Genomic DNA, 20,770 nt, shown 5'->3' with positions numbered 1-20,770 from the left:
ATCACAGATGTCTCTTATTAGACCTACACGTGTTATCTCGGCAGGTGCCCGTTTTGTTAGGTGTGCGGCTTCAGAACTTAGAAGGAAGGGCGGATTTTGTTCGAACAGATCAATGTATTCACAAATCCTTAAACAAAGCAAATACTCAAGGAGGCAAAACATCTGTAGGCCTATTATCAAAAAACCCATTACTCCAGAATGTACATGTACCAATCATTTCATTGAAAGAAATACACTTCTATGGCATCTTGACACACGATTCAGACAAGGTATAGAATCAGAAACAGAACTTCATATTTGTTTTTGGTTTACTGTTGCTTTCAACATCGAATTGCTCACCTCACAACAATCAGTGATTCTTTGTCCAAGCTTCAGTTTGTTTTTATATTCCTGTAGGAACTTAAAAGTCTAATGGTGTTTTTTATTCGCGCCAGCTTTACTAAGTTATCATATGTACATTATAAACGCGATATATCGCATCGATTAATTTCTCTTTGCCATTTTTGTGTATCATTTTTGAGTCTACGCATTTAAATATTAGAATCAAATAAAATATTGTTCCACCGATTAACTGTTTTGATATGCATTTTAGTTTTCAATCCTATGGCGAGAACCCATTTACACACTAAAAGTATTTTGAGGTGTCACTACCCTTACAGATTTATAAATAAACTGAAATAAAGAGTTGAGGTCTAAAACTGAAATAGATTTAGTTTGCTTGTTTAGGCTTGACATCCAATAATGGCGGGTTTATATTGTTATGGTAATCCGATATTATTCTTGTCCATGAGATCTTGAAGTTATACTGTATGAAGGGGTACCTGCTTTTATCTATATCAAATCAGGTGATTAAATAGCGACAAATTAGGCTGAAGGCAAGTGAAACCATACCTGCTAGGGAGAAAACCAGCTTAATGAGTTTAACGCAAGAATAAAGGCATAATGTTACTTTAATTAACGAGATTAATTAAGTTTTTGATAATCAATGAAAACGTTCATACATGCGAATATGGTTGGAGACGTGCTGTGTTTGATTAAATGGAAGGTCAGTTTTATTCTCGTGATGGATCACACCCAGAAAATCTTCTTTCAAGCATCATTTTTTAGACGGATTTTTTTTTTTTTTTTTGATTGGTGTTTTACGCCGTACTCAAGAATATTTCACTTATACGACGGCGGCCAGCATTATGGTGGGTGGAAACCGGGCAGAGACCGGGGGAAACCCACGACCATCCGCAGGTTGCTGGCACACCTTCCCACTTACGACCGGAGAGGAAGCCAGCATGAGCTGGACTTGAACTCAGAGCGACCGCATTGGTGAGAGGCTCCTGGGTCATTACGCTGCGCTAGCGCGCTAACCGACTAAGCCACGGAGGCCCCTTTTAGACGGATGCATGCTTTAGGGATAGTATATATATATATATATATATGTACTATTCGTTGTGTATATGACACAGGTAACGGAAAACAGTAAGTGCACGAGAGCTAAGAGTAAGCTTCATACTACCATAGGTGTATAATCATCTACACCATAATGGTGTTGATATATGTGACCTCAGAGAAATGAGTAAATGCTGATATACATATATATGACCAAATATATATATAGGGCTCTGCCACTGTTCGGGGTACTACATATATACAGAGTGCGAGATTCGTACATGCTGCAATCAAAGGTTCGAATCCCGTACACGCTATATATTGTCATCACTCGCTTCAGATTTCAGTATCGTGGTACGTGAACAGTTAGAGACATATCACAGCACTGACAAGCGTGTGTAACTAAAATTGTATAATTACCAAATTGTGATACGAAAACAGATATTTTTACGATTTAATTCACTGACCATATAACACAGTTGACCTCGAAATGGCGTGCCGATACATTATTTAAGACTAAAGATCAACTAAAAATGTAACGTTGCGTGGTCTGGTCTAGCCACTTTACTTACGAGGCCCTTCCCCCTTTAATCTGATCTTTTGCAAAAATGTCAGGAAATAAAGAAACACAATTGCTCTCACAATGGTTTAAAATTGTATTAAGAATGGCTTAAAACTGTATCAGGATCATTGTCCCGTAGTTTGCTTTTTAGATTACACGGCAGGTCTGTATTAAAGAAAACTTGACTTATGTTCTGTCGTGAGTAAGGAATCACGGGGGAAACCACCGATTGTAGGTCACAAAAGGGAAACCGACGATGATAACCCCGGATAACACCGGAAAGACATACCCTGAAGGATACTGTGATGACAGACCACAGAGGATACCATGGATGACAGATCCCGGAACAAACTTCAGTGACAGACCCTTGAGGAAACCTCAGTGGTAGACCGTGGAGGAAACACGAAAGAGACCTCCAGAGGATGGAACCACAGTAAACACGATGATATATATCGCGGGAAACTTCGATGATAGACACCAGAGAAAATATCTTGATAGACCATGGAGGAAACCGGGGGATAGACCCATGTATGAGGAAACCTAGGGATGGACCCGAGCATGAGGAAACCGCGAGGAAGACCCAGAAGAACCATTGCAACTCGCATATTACACGGCAAGAGTTCCTGGTACCAAGCCACAGCCGAACAATCAGTCAGCGGCTCGAATCACGATCTCTCTGCTCTAAAGACCGGTGATATGGTTGAATAAAACTCTATATATCACTAGGCCATTGAGAAGTCCGTTTGCCATGAGTTAGCATGGCTACACGTCAAACAGCATTCGTGTACAGCCTTGATATTTAGATAGCATTCGTTATAATTCCATGCCTCCTGTACGATTGTAATTTGTGGATGACAGTAACGGCATATAATTATATGCAAAGCAATTAACGTGCTTCTAGTTAACTGAAACAGATTCGCCCCTAAATTGGTTTATCTACTTTGTTTGATCAGACATAAGTTGATATTTTATAGGTATTTAGGGACCTTGTATTTTATACGTATTTAGGGAACTGGTATTTTGCGACACGCCATGTTGCATGTTAGACAACAGATACACAGGTACTCTGTACATATCTACCTTCATCACTGGCTAAGGAACACAAAACGCTCAGAACTTCTACTTATACATGTGTATACATACAAATAACTTACATATTAAGAATAATGTTGTTAATTCTAGATTGTTAATTTTAGTGGAAGTCTCATTGGCCAACAGTGTTACCCTACAAGTATGTAGAGGAAAATCAGCCATATCATATATATACTGGGTGCAGAAACTATAGCTGTAAATTAAACCACCAAAGCTCTTTTTGTTTTGTTTTTTAATAGCCTCATTTTTGAATATATATTTTGACGTTAACAAGAGAAGATTTGTTATTTGTGCCTGAAAGAACAATTTAATTTTTGTTGTCACGCGAGTTTGTCTTCTTTATTCTGACGAACATTAAAAGAATTTCATTTATTTAATTTCTTAAGATCAGCGCTTTTAGCGGTTCTAACAATGTGCACTAAACACGCGACAGGATGCAAATTACTTTATGTTTTGATGAATGCGTGTGTATAGGACCGCATATATTTATATCAATAAACTAATTTGTGAGAGTATAATAGTATATGCAATCAGGCGAAAAGATGATTTTTTCGTAATTACCAGGCGTATGCGTCAGTAAGGATGTCAAACAGTTTCGCGACACAGTGAACTGTTAGAGTTTATTAGCACCTGTCGTATAGTCTGACAGAAAACATCGCATTCTCTGACTATATAGCACAACTGACGCCTCCCACGCCTGCTGTGATGTTAATTAGCGACAATTACAACATTATAAACAAGTATTTTGTACATTTAAGCCTGTTATAATACTGCTAATTAGGCCCAAACTCTCACTGAATCAAACATGACGTGTTTGTGCTTTATTATATAGCACTCGACGTTTAATTTTAACATGTCACAAATTAAACACAGTTATAATTAATTCATATTGTTTCAGATAAAAGTATACATCATACGCGAACACATAGAGGCTAGGTGTTTATTTATCAGTGAACCGAATTTGTGGATATGTTCCACAGACGTGCTTATGAGACGATGTACCAAATGCCCAAAAAAAAAACGTTAAGCAATAATATTCATCATTGTTTACCTCCAAAAATTCGTCTTATTTATAAGTCGAATTAAAAAAAAAGGGGGTGTATTGTTTTGTTTTCTGTGGGGTTTTTTTAAATACAATTGCGGACATGTTTTCAAGGCATTACTGTAGACATACAGATTGACTTGTATTTATAACGAGGTCAAATGTCCTTTGTAGTAATCTAGTGATGTAAAATCCCAGAGGTACACCATCGTCGGGCCGTCACAGCTGAATGTGACATGTTTTACCCATCCAGTTTTGGACCGAGAAGTATCATCGGAGCGTCAGGGCTAAATGTGACAAACTTTAACCAGTTGTGGACCGAGTAGTACACCATCGTCGGAACGTCACGACAGAATGTGACAAACTTTAACCAGTTGTGGACCGAGTAGTACACCATCGTTGGAGCGTCACAGCTGAATGTGACAAACTTTACCCACTTGTGGACCGAGAAGTACAACATCGTCCGAACGTCACGGCTAAATGTGACAAACTTTAACCAGTTGTGGACCGAGTAGTACACCACCGTTGGAGCGTCACGACTGAATGTGACAAACTTTACCCACATGTGGACCGAGAAGTACACCTTCGTTGGAGCGTCACGACTGAATGTGACAAACTTTACCCACTTGTGGACCGAGAAGTACACCATCGTTCGAGCGTCAAGGCTGAATGTGACAAACTTTACCCACTTGTGGACCGAGAAGAACAACATCGTCGGAGCGTCACGGCTGAATGTGACAATATTTCACCACTTGTGGACCGAGAGGTATACCATCGTCGGGCCGTCACAGCCGAATGTGACGAGTTTTACCCATGCAGTTTTGGACCGAGAAGTACACAATCATGGAACAGTCAAATGTGATTGTGACAAACTTTGCCCATCCAGTTTTGGACCAATAAGCGCATGTACACAAGCACAGAACAGTTGCCGTCCTGTGATTTATTCTCGTTATTTATTTGGCTGAGGCTTAATGCCTTGCCACAGAAGACTTCAACCGTTACCTCCATGGATTTAGGGTTTTCTCGCCACGATATGGCTAAAATACTGCTACGCACGACTCAATCATTCTAGAGCTCCAGCTGTGACGCTCCGATGATCGTGTCTTGGTAGTCCCGGGAACGTTGTGGATAGAAGAAACCAGAGAAAAACCATGACCTTTCATTCGATACACAACATGTCTCTCCCCCTACATCCGCAAACGAAATAAGCGAGAACTGGGATCGAGCCTGTGACCTCATTGGTCGAGAGCCAATGGGCTCAGTGACACTTAACTCAACAATACTCACTGCCGTTGTACAAATGAAATATCCTTGAGTACGATGTAAGCAACAATACTTATTTATTTATCTGATTGGTGTTTTACGCCATACTCAAGAATATTTCACTTATACGACGACGGCCAGCATTATGGTGGGTGGAAACCGGGCAGAGCCCGGGGAACCCCACGACCATCCGCAGGTTGCTGGCAGACCTTCCCACGTACGGCCGGAGAGGAAGCCAGCATGAGCTGGACTTGAACTCACAGCGACCGCATTGGTGAGAGGCTCCTGGGTCATTACGCCGCGCTAGCGCTGAGCCACGGAGGCCCCCAGCAACAATATAGTGTATGAATAAATAAGAATTGAAAGAATAATTTCCACCACAGTGTAAAACTTCAAGCGCCTACCCAAGACCATAAATGTGTACACCAAATAACATTAACCAGTAAACAATTACAGCTAACTTTGTACAAAACACGTCAGAATCTATTTTGCATGCATAACAGTCGTATATATTAATGTATTAACCCAATTTTCTCCCTTTGCGATTGGTGTCCTTTTTCCCCCAATGTAATTATATTAACTTACTTAATTGTCCAGCTATAAACCAGTCTTGTCCACATCCTTGTTCAGTATGATCTAGTTGAAAATCGAGTTTACGCCCACGCGTAAGAATCTATTCCTTGCATATTTTACTACAGGTGAACGGGTACATAACAGATATTTTTTTTCTGTACATTAATAAAGATGCGATAGGATAACTAATATAATTTATGTCAGTCTGAGATATTTGGGGGTGAGGAGGAGGGGGGTTAGATTTGTATGATGTTCACGTATTTTATTTTTAATACGTACAACAAATCCCAACATCTTATTACACTATTTCTTCTACAATTTGGGGCACCTGATGTGCTCATTTTATTCAAAGTATATATGTGTAATTCTAGCAGGAATAGTGAGTTTCTTTTTTCTCACATGTTTAGACCACCTAATTAACAACATTCTCATATCTTTTCCAAAGGGCTGGTAAACAAATGTATTATTATATTTTCAACACTACAAAAATCTTTCCCAAATTTTCGAAAAATTAGGGAATAAAGATTCCCCTGCTCTCCCTGTTAAATAGTGGAGCCGTGGTAACAACACGTGCATGTAGTCGACGACGCCCGTGTGGCCGTTTGTGTTGTGTAACTTTTGTATTCCACCTGTTCGGTGTGCACGTCTGTACGTTATATGCACGTGGAAAAGCTCACCAGTGCCTTGCCAAAGGACGGTCGTATACCAACTTTCCTCCACCCGTAAAACATAATATATCAAAGAAAACAAATAGTTCTTACTTTTTCGTGCCCAAATCGCTCAAAGTTTCTTGAACGTAAATCTTAGTAACCTGGCCGTGGTGTAAAACTAAATGTATGGTTCATACACTAGACGGGGCCTTGTCTGTTCTGGTCGTTAAAGCGAGAGATCGCTGCGGTCATCAGGGCCCAGTTGTTCGAAAGTGTATTAACGAATACTGGTATTAAATCATACTTTATATGTAAGATTTTAGCAAAATTCAGCAGTCAATGCAGTGAAAGAGTAACAGCAGCAGATTAAGTTCAAATTTAGTATACTGGTACGCAGTTACCTTGGCGACATGGTTTTAAGTCTTGAAACAGTCTTGAACAACCGGGCCCAGACTTTTGACCAAAGATAAAGTCGCGAGTTCGAATCAGGTTCTTGTCGTTTCACCACCATCTGTAGGATAAGAGGTTTGTCATGTACCTGCTAGAGAGGTCAACCCCGGGCAGCCATGTTTCTTGCATCCATAAACTTACCCTGCGTCGAATAAGTGAAAAACTCTAAGCTCGCGGCATTACACACTAATTTGTCAATCGAAAGATTGGAAAGCTGTTCGTTTTGTAAATGGCTTAAATCAACTAAAGCAGACAGTTTTTCCCCGCTTTTTTCTGTTAGATATGTACAAGTATTTACTTTAATTCAAAGGATTTATTGTGATAAAGACCGCTTAAGTGGGAAGGTCTGTCAGCAACCTGCGGATGGTCGTGGATTTCCCCCGGGCTCTGCCCAGTTTCCTCCCACCATATTGCTGGCCGCCGTCGAATAAGAGAAATATTCTTGAGTACGGCGTAAAACACTAATGAAATAAATAAATAAATAAGTAATAAAGACCGTCAGTGTCAACGATTCACAAGGTTAGCTTGGACACATTTAGGCCACACATCATCCTTTTTTTCCGAGTGTTTTCGCTCCAAACCGAAGGCGGGTAGTTCGATGAGAGATGAATGAACAAGACATATACATGTTTAGAAGGGGCTGTAAAGTTGTAGCCGTCTACAGCAAGGTCATTGTGCTTCTGTCAGTCGCGTCTCAATCGTGCCAAAGCCAGAGTGAACGCGTCACCGGCGACACTTGGAGGACGCCTGTACCGGTGATTCCACTCTGCACATAATAAACAACTTGTTTGTAGAAGACAAACGGGGCTGTTTTTGTTTGTCAACAACAGACGGATAAATGTGCGTAAGTATAGTCAGACATCTGACTGTAAACACTGAATTTTGCGTGGGAAAATTGAAGTAAGCTTTTTGTTGAAATAAATCTCACAACACTTTGTTCTATAATCTCATCGCATACTTTTTGCGTTTCACTTTGGTTATGTTGGTCTGGGTCACTGTACTGTTTGCTTTGATGTTTACTGGCTAAAAGCACAAAAAATGATATTATTAAGTGCATTGTGCGAAGGCAATTTGGGAATTTTGATAAAAATAACACGGAGTGCAGCCAGTCTGTCGCATGGGATAGCGTAAAGCGTATAGACTTTTTTTAGCTGTGGGCGCTATACCTTCTGCAACCTTTCAGCAGCTAGCCTGGTTTTATGTAATTGTAGGGAATACCTTGAAAGAAACAGGTTTCTACGACGTGTTTTTGGTTTGTTTTCTTTTTCTTTCAAAAATGAACTGTCCTACATCTGGAATAACTTTTCGATTGAGACTTAAATGTAAGAATGTCTTTCTCAAAAAATGAATGTCAAACACTTTTCCAAATGCCATCTTTACACGCAAAATTGCCTGCAAACAACTTACTGCCATTTAGGCTTCACACCCCCTGGCAAGTTTCACAATTCTCTTCAGATGTGTACAAACCGATACAAACAAGCCGCTACTACAGGTAAAACAGCACACAAGGAGCCGATTCTATTTAATAGAATCGGTTTAGTCATGTTAGTAGGAATATCGCGAACCTTAACGCAATCTTTCACGTTCTTCTTGTTGAAGATGGTGTTCTTGGTCTTCCTCGTGCATTGAAATGCGCATGCGTAGCACCTTGCGCATCAGTCATGTTTTCACAGCCTGTGAACGGTTTCATCGGACATGATTACATTTGCCTTCAGATCAAGAAATAAAATAAGAAAACCCATCCTTAAGAATTACATACATGATTTATTAAAAAAACGAATGAAGGATTTGAAACACGGAGGTAGAATAGAGGTCTATTCTATGAGAACTTGAAGCAAAGAAATGGCATTATGGTTTGAGACCGTGATGAATGGAAAATAAAGAAAAGAAAACCAAAAGAACATATAAATAAACAAAGCTTACATGTCAATTACAATGAGTATGAATGTTTCTATCCTAAAAAAAAAAAACTGCGCTAACTTTCACAAGATTTACCAACATGTATACCCCTGTATTGTTTTTCTTTTCCCTTTTTTTTTTTTTTTTTTTTTGGTATTTGAAAGGTCAAAGCAATTTGTTTAGGGGGCAAAGTAAGGAGAATAGCGTACCACTTCATCTAATCTTACAAAAACTTGTAAAATTCGTCTGACCACAGTAACATCATAAACAAGTATGACGTAGTACTGATGTCATTCCATGAAAAGAGGGGTTGCAACGTGACGTCATCACCTTGGCAGAACAATAGCCAAGTAGCCCTGCTAACATGGGCTGCTATAGGTACAGTCCTCCAATATGGCTTCCAGAAGTAGGTCATGCAACAGCTCTATATGTATTTTTCATAACTTTTATTTGTCATAAATAACGCTGTCTAGCGTTCACTAACATAAAAATGCTGATCCGTGAAATCATGAATATTCTCTTAAAATCTTTATTATGTAAATAATTTCGTTGTGACTTTCTAATTGCGATTTGATGGACAATCAATAACAGCCTTGATAAGTCCAAATGATCTGTGCACGAGACTAGGTTTTTTCTAGACGTAACATGTAATACACTTCCAGTTTGATCACAAACGAGTTTGTTTCCAGCTTTTCTCACATTTTCTATTTAAAAATTGTCGCGTTAAAAATACCATTGTTTGACGAAAAAAGTTGTACAAAACTTTTCTAAAATACCTGTTAATAAAAAACAAATGTGATAAGCTAAAACAAAACCTGATAGCTCTGGTTAAGCAACGACCACTGACAAGTATAAAACAAAATTCATTTGTTTCAAAAGTGTTGAAGATTAATAACTGAACTTTTAAGTGGGAAAACAGTTGCTTAAACATTATCAAAACACTGGCACATGATTCTCTCCCTTAATCGTAACAGTTTAAATTGGACGGTTGCAACAATGACAGAAAGAAGTAGGTTAACAAGGAACACCTACATGTAGACTACAGCATTTACACTCCATTTTTGGAACTTCTTTTGGCTTCTTTTAAGAAATGGTTAAGTATTTTGTTTTAACCAAAATATCATTAAGTATAATATCTCTGGAGCTAACCAAAACCACATGACATGAAAGTAATTTATTGTATTAAACAAAGAAGGAATAATAATCCTTTTCTGGTGTCCTTGCTCAGCTGTAACAGGGAAAAACCTAGAAACTTCACACAGAATACTAGTATAGCATAAATCACACACATGTAACTAAGAGTTCCTTTCCACGTGAAGGATTATAGTCCCAACCCAACAACATTAAGAATTGCTCACAGGACCCTGTACAGGCAGGCACCTATCGATCTCACCACAGCCAGTCAGTGGTGACCAGCAGGTTCTATCCAGCTCACCACAGCAGCCGAACCTCACCACAGCCAGTCAGTGGTGACCAGTAGGTTCTATCCAGCTCACCACAGCAGCGGCACGTAACCACGGCCAGTCAGTGGTGACCAGCAGGTTTTATCCAGCTCACCACAGCAGCCGAACCGCACCACAGCCAATCAGTGGTGACCAGCAGGTTCTATCCAGCTCACCACAGCAGCGGCACGTAACCACGGCCAGTCAGTGGTGACCAGCAGGTTCTATCCAGCTCACCACAGCAGCGGCACATAACCACAGCCAGTCAGTGGTGTCCAGCCTGTTCTATCGATCTCACCACAGCCAGTCAGTGGTGTCCAGCAGGTTCTATCCAGCTCACCACAGCCAGTCAGTGGTGACCAGCAGGTTCTATCCAGCTCACCACAGCAGCCGAACCTCACCACAGCCAGTCAGTGGTGACCAGCAGGTTCTATCCAGCTCACCACAGCAGCGACACGTAACCACAGCCAGACAGTGGTGTCCAGCATGTTCTATCGATCTCACCACAGCCAGTCAGTGGTGTCCAGCATGTTCTATCGATCTCACCACAGCAGCCGAGCGTCACCACGGCCAGTCAGTGGTGTCCAGCATGTTCTACCGATCTCGCCACAGCAGCCGAACCTCACCACAGCCAGTCAGTGGTGTCCAGCCTGTTCTACCGATCTAACCACAGCAGCCGAGCGTCACCACTGCCAGTCAGTGGTGTCCAGCATGTTCTATCGATCTAACCACAGCAGCCGCACATCACCACAGCCAGTCAGTGGTGTCCAGCATGTTCTACCAATCTAACCATAGCAGCCGCACGTCACAACAGCCAGTCAGTGGTGTCCAACATGTTCTATCCATCTCTCCACAGCAGCCAAGCGTCACCACGGCCAGTCAGTGGTGTCCAACATGTTCTATCGATCTCACCACAGCAGCCAAGCGTCACCACGGCCAGTCAGTGGTGTCCAGCCTGTTCTATCGATATCACCACAGCAGCCACACGTCACCACAGCCAGTCAGTGGTGTCCAGCATGTTCTACCGATCTCACCACAGTGGCCGCACATCACCACGGCCAGTCAGTGGTGTCCAGCATGTTCTACCGATCGCACCACAGTGGCCGCACGTCACCACTGCCAGTCAGTGGTGTCCAGCATGTTCTACCGATCGCACCACAGTGGCCGCACATCACCACGGCCAGTCAGTGGTGTCCAGCATGTTCTACCGATCGCATCACAGTGGCCGCACGTCACCACGGCCAGTCAGTGGTGTCCAGCATGTTCTACCAATCTCACCACAGTGGCCGCACATCACCACGGCCAGTCAGTGGTGTCCAGCATGTTCTACCGATCTCACCACAGTGGCCGCACGTCACCACAGCCAGTCAGTGGTGTCCAGCATGTTCTACCGATCTCACCACAGTGGCCGCACATCACCACGGCCAGTCAGTGGTGTCCAGCATGTTCTACCGATCTCACCACAGTGGCCGCACGTCACCACGGCCAGTCAGTGGTGTCCAGCATGTTCTACTGTGGTTGTGACAAGTTGCTTTGATGTAGCATGGTCCATGACTTAATTTCACAGTCTACATGTCCTCTGTTAATCAATCAGCCTGATTGATGTCTCATCAAGAACTCAAAATAGTTTACCTTTGAAACTTACATTAACATCAAAGTAACAATGCATTACACCAAACATGCTATGCTGTACGTGTTTCAGTATGAATCACTACAGCTATGGCCAAAACATTTTCTGATCACACGTGCCTATGGCTCCAAATTTGTCTGCTCAACTGTGAAGTCAAGCTCAACTGAACAAGATTTATACAGAGCTTTCTTTAATGACATCAACATCATTTACTTTCAATTAGCCTTAACATCACATGATTGTAAAACACTTCAGAATGCATGATTTCTGGCCTCACTTCCCATCACTATTTGATGATAAAACGTTTCTATCCTTGCATCTTTAATAAACATGTGCTTACACCTACACTATTTCTGGACTCTTGCAGAGAAAATTAGGATCCACAGATGAAGCACTGCAATGATGTGACATGTTGCATATGATCAAAAGCTCTTGGTTTGGCGAATAATAGGCTTTGGTTTCTAGGAGATGGTGAAACAGACTAGGCTTTACCCACCTGCAAGACCCACTCAGATGTCCTTATTACTGGAACTACAAACTAACAACATAATTAGTCAGGGACAGTACAAACAAGAACAGGGGGTAAAATTTATGCTTAAAAAAAAAAAACGTATCCGGTAACATTTAAACAGCTAAAATGAGCAAAAGTATCATTGAACACACATGATCTTCTTGACCTTATCACACTTAACTAAAATCATTTAAAAAATTTACTACCTGATAAATGCAATAAAAACCTACTTTCTCAATAAAATTCCAAACTTTTCCCATTTTTGTGCCTTGATTGGTTGTGGTATCACACAAGAGGCTGGGGTTGTGTTGTGGAGATTTGTTTGACTGTTTTGTCTCAATGTTAAATGCGGACCATTCCTGGATATGATTACATTTCAACGTAACAAAGAAACAAAATCAACCATCGCTACTACATACACACACAGCCTGTCAAGGACTCCAGCTTTAGCCAAAACAGAACTTAAAATAAAAATCACTCTTATCTTTTCTGTAACACGGCTCAGAAGTTGGAGGTCACGTGAAAATTATATCATGTCGCAAACAAAATGGCCGCCCAATGTTAAAGCATTGGGGAAAACTTTTTTCCACTTCGCTAGCGACCAGTTAGGCCTAGTTTTACAAAATAGCATCATGTAAGATCTGCAGAAATGCTGGAAAAGCAGTTATCTGAAAAGCCAAAAATTCTACAAATCCAAGGGACACAAGATCGCTGACAGCCATTCCAAAATAGGCATTTTCCTAAGCAATGATGTTGGGAGGAGCCTTTTCTTCACCAACATCGTTTGTTACAAAGGAGATCACATGGTCTCTAGCTTCTGATCTGTCTTACAGAATTTTTAACCCCAAACTGGACAACACAAGCAACTTTCTTTACCTTGAACAGAGAAGAGTGTTGCCAACCAGTTTGAAAAGCTGGGTCTATTTCGCAAAGCTTGCAGTCTTGAACAATACACTTGACCTGATTGGCCAAGCCTCCAGTCTCGAGAAATAAAACACTGGATCTGATTGGCTGAGCCTGCAGTCTTGTTGGCTAAAACACTACTGTACGTCTGATTGGCCTGTGCTCTTGTGAGTAGTGAAAATATCCTCAGCACAATTTTACCACATAACACCTGAGATTTTCTCACACTGGAATAAGTCAGTCTAGTACCGCAAGTGAAACAAGCACATTAGCTAAATCACAGCTCAATGCATGAACTGTCTCTTGTGTTTTGGACACCTGTCCACATCTCTGTGAAAAATCACAGCCTTTCCCGTTAAATGTCTCTCCATGGTTACTTCCTGATAACCATCTTTCCCTTCTTCAGATCTTCATCACCTTTCATAAATATGTCACAGAATCCTTGTATTCGCCTGCCCACTGCCCAAGTAGCCAATGCCATCTGCTGCCTCTGCTGATACACACCAGGTGTACATCTAGAAGAACACCTGTCTGTTTCCAGCTGGTACAGCACTTGGTTGTTGGTTTGTCTGCCCACTAAAGCGTTGGTTTAACGTGTACGACGTCTAGATCAAGACAGAAGATGAAAACAACAGGTCAATTCACATCTAACAGTAGAATCATGTAATTTCTACTAAAACTGATGAAATGGACAAGAAAACAAAAAACAGCTTGTGTATATAAATGAGCCAAATTAAACAAATTTCTGAGTTTATGCACATTTTTTCCCTGCTTTCATAATCTTTTTTTTTTCTTCATCTGTTGTCGCATCTGATTAACAGTTGTGGATGTTCGGGAAAGGCAGAACACCAATCTGAGTGGAGGGAACCTGTATGGAATATGTTCTGTCTGTGCTGGTTGCACAGGTGAGGCAGGTGAACAAAGCCGTCGCACCATAAGGTCAACACAATGCTCTTTGTTTAATACATTTATAGAGACAATCTTTTCATTTTTTGGGGTTTTTTGTTCCACTGATAGCTGTGAGAGTACAGTGCTAGCACACGTTCAAAGCTCAGGAACAAACAGGCCTCAGGTATAAAACCTGCCCATGTCTGTATGTTTGTATAATTGGTGGTTTAAGATCTTTTCCCCAGGTTATTCCAGCCATATGACAAAGATGTCTTCTTGCAGCAGACTGTTCTTAGCGTTGTCATGATGTGTTACTGGAGCCACGTGTCAGAATTCATTTTTATTTGATTTAGTTGTATGGGCGGAGGAAACTAGAGCGCTCAGAATAATCCATCACCATTCTCAAGGCATTTGTATCTCACAATCCCCCGAGACTGAAGGCGGTAGCCCATCCAGCAAGAACTGGATTTGAACACCCACCCAGGTCTGCTAGTTGCATTGAGCCTACAACTTAACCATTCTAGCCAGATTTACATACATCCAAATAACAATCCTTCCATGCATGGGTACAGGTATACCAAATTTAATCACAGCATCTTCAGCTATGGACACAAAGAAGCAAAACCCCACTCACCTTGTCATTACTGAAAGCTGTACTGTAATTCAAAGACTTCGTTGAAGACTGGCTGGTGGTGTTCTACACAAAATGAAATCATGTTGATAAGAGTCTACCAATGCAAATTGCAAGGCTGACAGTATGTATGAGATTACTGATACATCTTTCCAGTCCTGTTAGGTAAAGGAATCAAGCTTGTTACACTCACTTCTTGTTAAATTCATTATTTGATACTGAAAACCCCTATCTGCATGTTTCACTAATATATCTAGGGAGCATCATGCTTTATAAATGTCCCTTAAACTAAAAGACTTCTAAAAATCAAAGTAGGCCTCACTAAATAGACCACTTAAAGCTATGCATAAATATACTATCATTTATCATTTAGATATTTATGAAGAGAGTTAAAGGCGTGCAATCATTTGAAGTCTAAGGTGAGCTTTATGGACCATACTAGCTTAAGAACTCTGACCTCACAGGAAGTTCTTTCCGCTCTAATCATGACGCTGAATGCTGGAATCATACTTCTTACCCATGAGTAAAAGATTACTGACAAAAGATTTCCCAAAATTAATTCCTTATGATGAACATCAGAACCTTACTTCAAATTTTAGCTTTCCTTTACTGTAAAGCTTCGCGAACAAACATATAAGCCCATACCAAGATATCATTAAAAACTTTTAAATTTTCATATACAGTTAAATCAGAAATTCATTAACTATGTCCAATTCCAGGTGATGCTTCTATATTTCATTGACGGTTATACTTACTGCTACTTGTTGTCTCAGTCTTTGGCTGATCTTTTTCCTTTTCCCTCTCTGGCTCTGTTGATTTTTGCTACTGAAGAAGATTGGTGTAGAGTTCATATAAAAGTAAATGAAAAGCTAAATTTGCTGAAGAATTGCCAGATTACATCCAATATATTTATTTATTTATTTGATTTGTGTTTTACGCCATACTCAAGAATATTTCACTTATACAATGGCGGCCAGCATTATGGTGGGAGGAAACCGGGCAAAGCCCGGGGGAAACCCACGACCATCCGCAGGCTGCTGCAAGACCTTCCCACGTATGGCCGGAGAGGAAGCCAGTATGAGCTGGACTTGAACTCACAGTGACCGCATTGGTGACAGACTCCTGAGTCATTACGATGCGCTAGCACGCTAATCCACCGAGCCATGGAGGCCCCCAAATCCAATATAAAATGACAAAATAAGTGGTATTATTTGTCTCTCATCACTATCAAGTGATGCAACCTTTGTTTACGAGCATGTACACCTGGCCGCCCATTAATAAAGCCTTGCTAGTTTTAACAATAAATGTATTTTAAGTGCTACTTCAGTGTGGAGAGAAACCAGGTAAAAATATTAAAGTGGTATGAAGGATACCATAGGGAACAGAACCAACACAATGGTTCAAAACCATTTACGAGTATCCCCTGTAAGTGAGTCCTCAAAAACAAATTTTTGGGCAGATTCCATAAAATTTTTCTTATGTGGCATGATGATATTCCTTCTATCCTTCTATGACACTGAATCAGGTAAAGCTGTCAAGCTGGAATGAGCTGAACTGCACGCTTGAAAGTACAATGTCATTTGTGGCTATATGTCAGCAATGGGTGACGCCAAGTGTTCTTGCACGACATCACACCAGGCAAAAATTGGACATGACATAAAACTTTTGTTTCTCTGTCATCCTCAGAAACCAAACGACAGCAGTTTTAATACATTGTAAGTTCTGTACAATTTAGGAAAGCAATTCAGACTACTTCTGTCCTTATCATTTAACCCTGCTTTTAAGACATACAAGACTTCACCCTGTAGTAGCTCTTTAACACATGCTGTATCTGACCAAAACCTTCACTAAGAAAAGTGCATTTTGGAGGGAAATACATGTCATCAAATAGCACTTTTGCTAGTGAAATACACTTTCAGTCAAGTACCTTCCAAACAAACCCCTGTTTATAAGATCAACACAGCTCTGCAACTTTATAATGGGCGATATGTTAAGTCATTTACAGTAAATTCACCCATATCTGATTTGTTCTTTCATAGTTCTCTGCACCATCTGGACTGTATGTAGATATCTTTATTTATTAATCCAACTGGTGTTAATGCCATACTCAAGGATATGAGGACGCCCAGCATTATGGAAGGAGACGACAGCAGGCTAAAACCAGGCTAAAACCTAGGCCATCTGCAGGTTACTGACAGACCTTCCCATGTACAATCAGAGAGGAAGCCAGCATTACTGTTTTTGTGAGCCTCAAAAGTCATCCTTCAGCTAACAACTAGGCCATGGGGGCACTGCCTAGTAGATGTAGATGTAGCTGAAACTACAAGAGAATACAAAGTAATCTTACTTGTTCAGATTATTGAAGCTGACAGTCACCAATGTGGAGTCAGTCAGTGATTGGTTCTGAGGCTGTACCCTTTGACCTCCACGCTTGCGCCATCTAGTAGCAGAGAAAAGACACTGATTGACCAACACTTAATTCATGCCTGTTTTTGTATTGCCAAATTCAATACATTTCTGAACCTCCTGCTATTATGTCATCAATCTGTCATTTGTCAACAGCTAGGATTCAGCTTACATCATGTCTTATGTCACGAAGTACAATCCTCTCTATATGGGGAGGTAATTAATGCAGCTGATACCATACTTCCTTCCTTGTTTTACCTCAATGCCACAACTAGCTAATTAAGGACAGAAATCTCAAACAATAAGTTCAGGTTATGAAATGGGAAGTGATGTCACAAATAAAATAAAAGGAAACCCCCCATCCAAACTTTTGTTAATACTGGATATATATGCATTTCCTTCTACACAAATAAAATATAACTTCATTGGACAATTAAAGCACTTATATTGATAAATGCTATATTTTGTGATTAGAGGTTATGGAAAGCTTTAGGGGTGAGGCTGAGCCTGATCAAGACCATGTCTATTTCAGGGAGTTGAAAGACCAAACTTGTCTAGAGATGGCAGTGATGTCAAGCATAGGGAATGTAACAGGAAAGGTCCTAGTTTTTTTCAGCAGGACAGCTCAGCCAAAACATACTTTAATACTTCAAGAATTTTTCACAGATTTAGAAAGACTATCAAGAAATTTTATCTTCTCTCACTCAAGCCCTAAATGAATTAATCTATTTTATTTCATTTCTCCACACAACAATGTCACTGGACCATAGAACTAGGACTTACTGTCGTTTTCTCTGAGGTTCAGATCCTCTGTTTACAACAACCTTGGGCTGTACAAATACACAAGTGCACAATTAGAAATCTGTGATCAATTTATCAACAACAATTTGATATTTTTTGGTAGTTTAGCAGGCAAACATAAATCGCATGACAACAACTTTATCAACAATACAATTTGTCTGTACCTTCATATTATTTCTGCCATTTTATCCCAAAATCTGAGTCCTCATGCAAATTTGAAAAAGACATGTACATGATTGGCAGATTGAACGAAGGAGTGGAGAGAAAATGACAAGAGCCTTACTACCTATATATTCTGTACCTGGTGTTTATAAGAATACTTTCACTTAAATGATGCATACATGTTTACGGGTAGATGAAACCAGACAGCTCAGAGTAAACCACCAACCTTGGGTGAGTTACTGGTGAACCCACCCACGTGTTAGACATGTATGTTATATTGATGGAGACAAAGTGGTTTCATGAGAACATCATGTAAGACCACACCATTGATGGATTCTCACCACCAAGGTCACGGGAACAATGGAAACCCACGACTCACGTAAGCTGTATATAAATACTACACACTGGCAAGGAGATACGTGAAAATAGTTTGAAAAATGTCAATATATGTAATGCTAAGAGAATAACAATTTGATTATGGGTTACAACATTCTTGGTTCATCAGATGGCACATCTGGAGATGAGACTGAAGTGCTGCCATCTAATAAATCTACAAGTTGTTATCAATAAGCTTTGTATTTTACTTGCACAACTACCCTAAATGACCACAAATTTCATCCATGACTACTTTGCCCATTTTTACCGATTCCACGAGTTCTATCGAGTTTAGAAAGGTGTTTTGAGGTCTGCTTGGAACATGCGATGATATTTTACTTGAAAATTGTAAGTTTTAGTACCAAAAATAATATTAAGGGGACATACTTGCCTCTAAAAATGAACTTTTAGGGTTGAAATTTGAAGTCATTTAGAGTAACAGCTCTGCTAGATGTCAGTCAAAGGTGTTATATGCTTTGCTTACAATGCCTCTCTTCTGTGCCATCAAATTCTGTCGCTTCTGTTGAGCGTTGAGTTGCTGCAGAGTTCGCTTGGCTTTCCTGATCACTTCTACCATGGCCTCTTTCTGCTGGCTGATCATGGCACCGCCCCTGCCACGACCCCTTCCTCGTGTCACACCCCCTCGTTCCTCTGCTGCGAGAACCAACCACACTGCCATTAGCTGTGGAGAGCCTGGTGTTGAATCCTCGCTTGCTGCCCTGACCCCTGGGGGTATACTTTGCTCCAGCACCCCGGCCTCGACTGTAATTGTTGCCTCGACGGAGGCCTGTGAGCTGCCCCCTCTGTAGCCCCCGCGCTACACCTCTTCCCCCTCTTGAACCTCTCGCTCCTCGACTAGTGCCTCTTATGAACCTTCCCCGACCACGTGTGTATATAGTCTGCAATCAAGAGATACACAATAGATAATACTATCAAAACAGTTTACTTGGAACAGGTAGATGAAAATTACTTACAGGATAGAGCCATACCTTATACATAAGGGGAGACAACTGATAATTTCCACAAATTTGCTTGGGTATGCATCTATTTAAAAGGGCCCATATTTATCAACACAGTTACATGTACAATTAAAATGCTTGCGTCCAAGAGGTTTAAAATTTAAACATCAATTCTTTAGAGCAGAAACAATGAAACAACCATATTTGAGTTCTTTCCTGTTCTTTGTTTTTCAAGCACTTGCAATGTGTGACTGAAGTTTGAAGCTGCTTGATAAATACGGGCCAAGGATTTTAAAGTACTTCCTCAAGACGTACTACTGCTTTGTGATAAGCTGAACAGATCAACATGAACACTGATAATAACCGATACAGAGTAGACCAGATTCTGGCACAAAAAGCAGTTCAGGAAACAAGCACTTGGTGAAAACAAACCGTTTTTTTGTCAGATCTGTGTAGTGGACTGATCCCACTAAGCCGTCTTTCTCGCAAAGCCCTATGGCCTGCACCACCCCCTCGACCAGTGGCACCCCCTCGACCTGTGGAACCCCCTCGAACATTGGCACCGCCTCGACCTGTGGCACCGCCTCGACCTCTTGCATCCCCTCTACCACGCCCCCTCCCACGGCCGGCACCTCGCCCACCACGACCGCTGGCAGCGAGATTCCTCTTGTTCAGCTTAATGATGTCATCTACAACAAGGGCACAATAAAATCAAAATATAAAAATACAATGATACCTGCACAATTATGTAAGTACAGTAATTTGCAGACCATCACACATATTAGTGCATTTTAAAATGTCTCAATTAAAATTCAAGTCTCTTTGGACATTATTATCACTCATGCTCCTTCATTTACAACAAAGATTTGGCCTGAAGTTTACCTGATGTTGAACAGTCAAAAGCGATAGAAAGAGATGGATCGTATGCAGAAATCAACATTTCATGTTGCTTGATGCACGAGTTACATTCCACAACCTTACCAGTATATAAAAGATGATGTTTTGATTCATTCAGCTCTGTCGAAGTTTTTGATAAACTGCTGGCTGCATGACACAAGCAGAACACCATGGAGTACAGATGAATGCCAAAACTAACAGAGAGATGTTTTATTTATAAAATGATTCGTAAAACTTTGATTCAGACCTTGTCC

At 40.7% G+C, this 20,770-nt stretch overlaps 1 long non-coding RNA gene across 1 annotated transcript; it reads right to left on the bottom strand.

Annotated features, from left to right (window-relative positions):
• Positions 1 to 12,151: 12,151 nt before the first annotated feature.
• LOC135479499 (uncharacterized) lies at positions 12,152 to 15,822 on the bottom strand. Its single transcript, XR_010445858.1, has 3 exons — positions 15,672 to 15,822; positions 14,920 to 14,982; positions 12,152 to 14,002 (listed from the first exon to the last, which is right to left on the bottom strand). It is a non-coding gene; the product is annotated as an uncharacterized LOC135479499 (long non-coding RNA).
• Positions 15,823 to 20,770: the final 4,948 nt, after the last annotated feature.

Source organism: Liolophura sinensis, chromosome 12 (assembly GCF_032854445.1).
Source record: "Liolophura sinensis isolate JHLJ2023 chromosome 12, CUHK_Ljap_v2, whole genome shotgun sequence".
NCBI classification, from domain to species: domain Eukaryota; kingdom Metazoa; phylum Mollusca; class Polyplacophora; order Chitonida; family Chitonidae; genus Liolophura; species Liolophura sinensis.
This window is presented reverse-complemented; position numbering and strand designations above follow the sequence as displayed.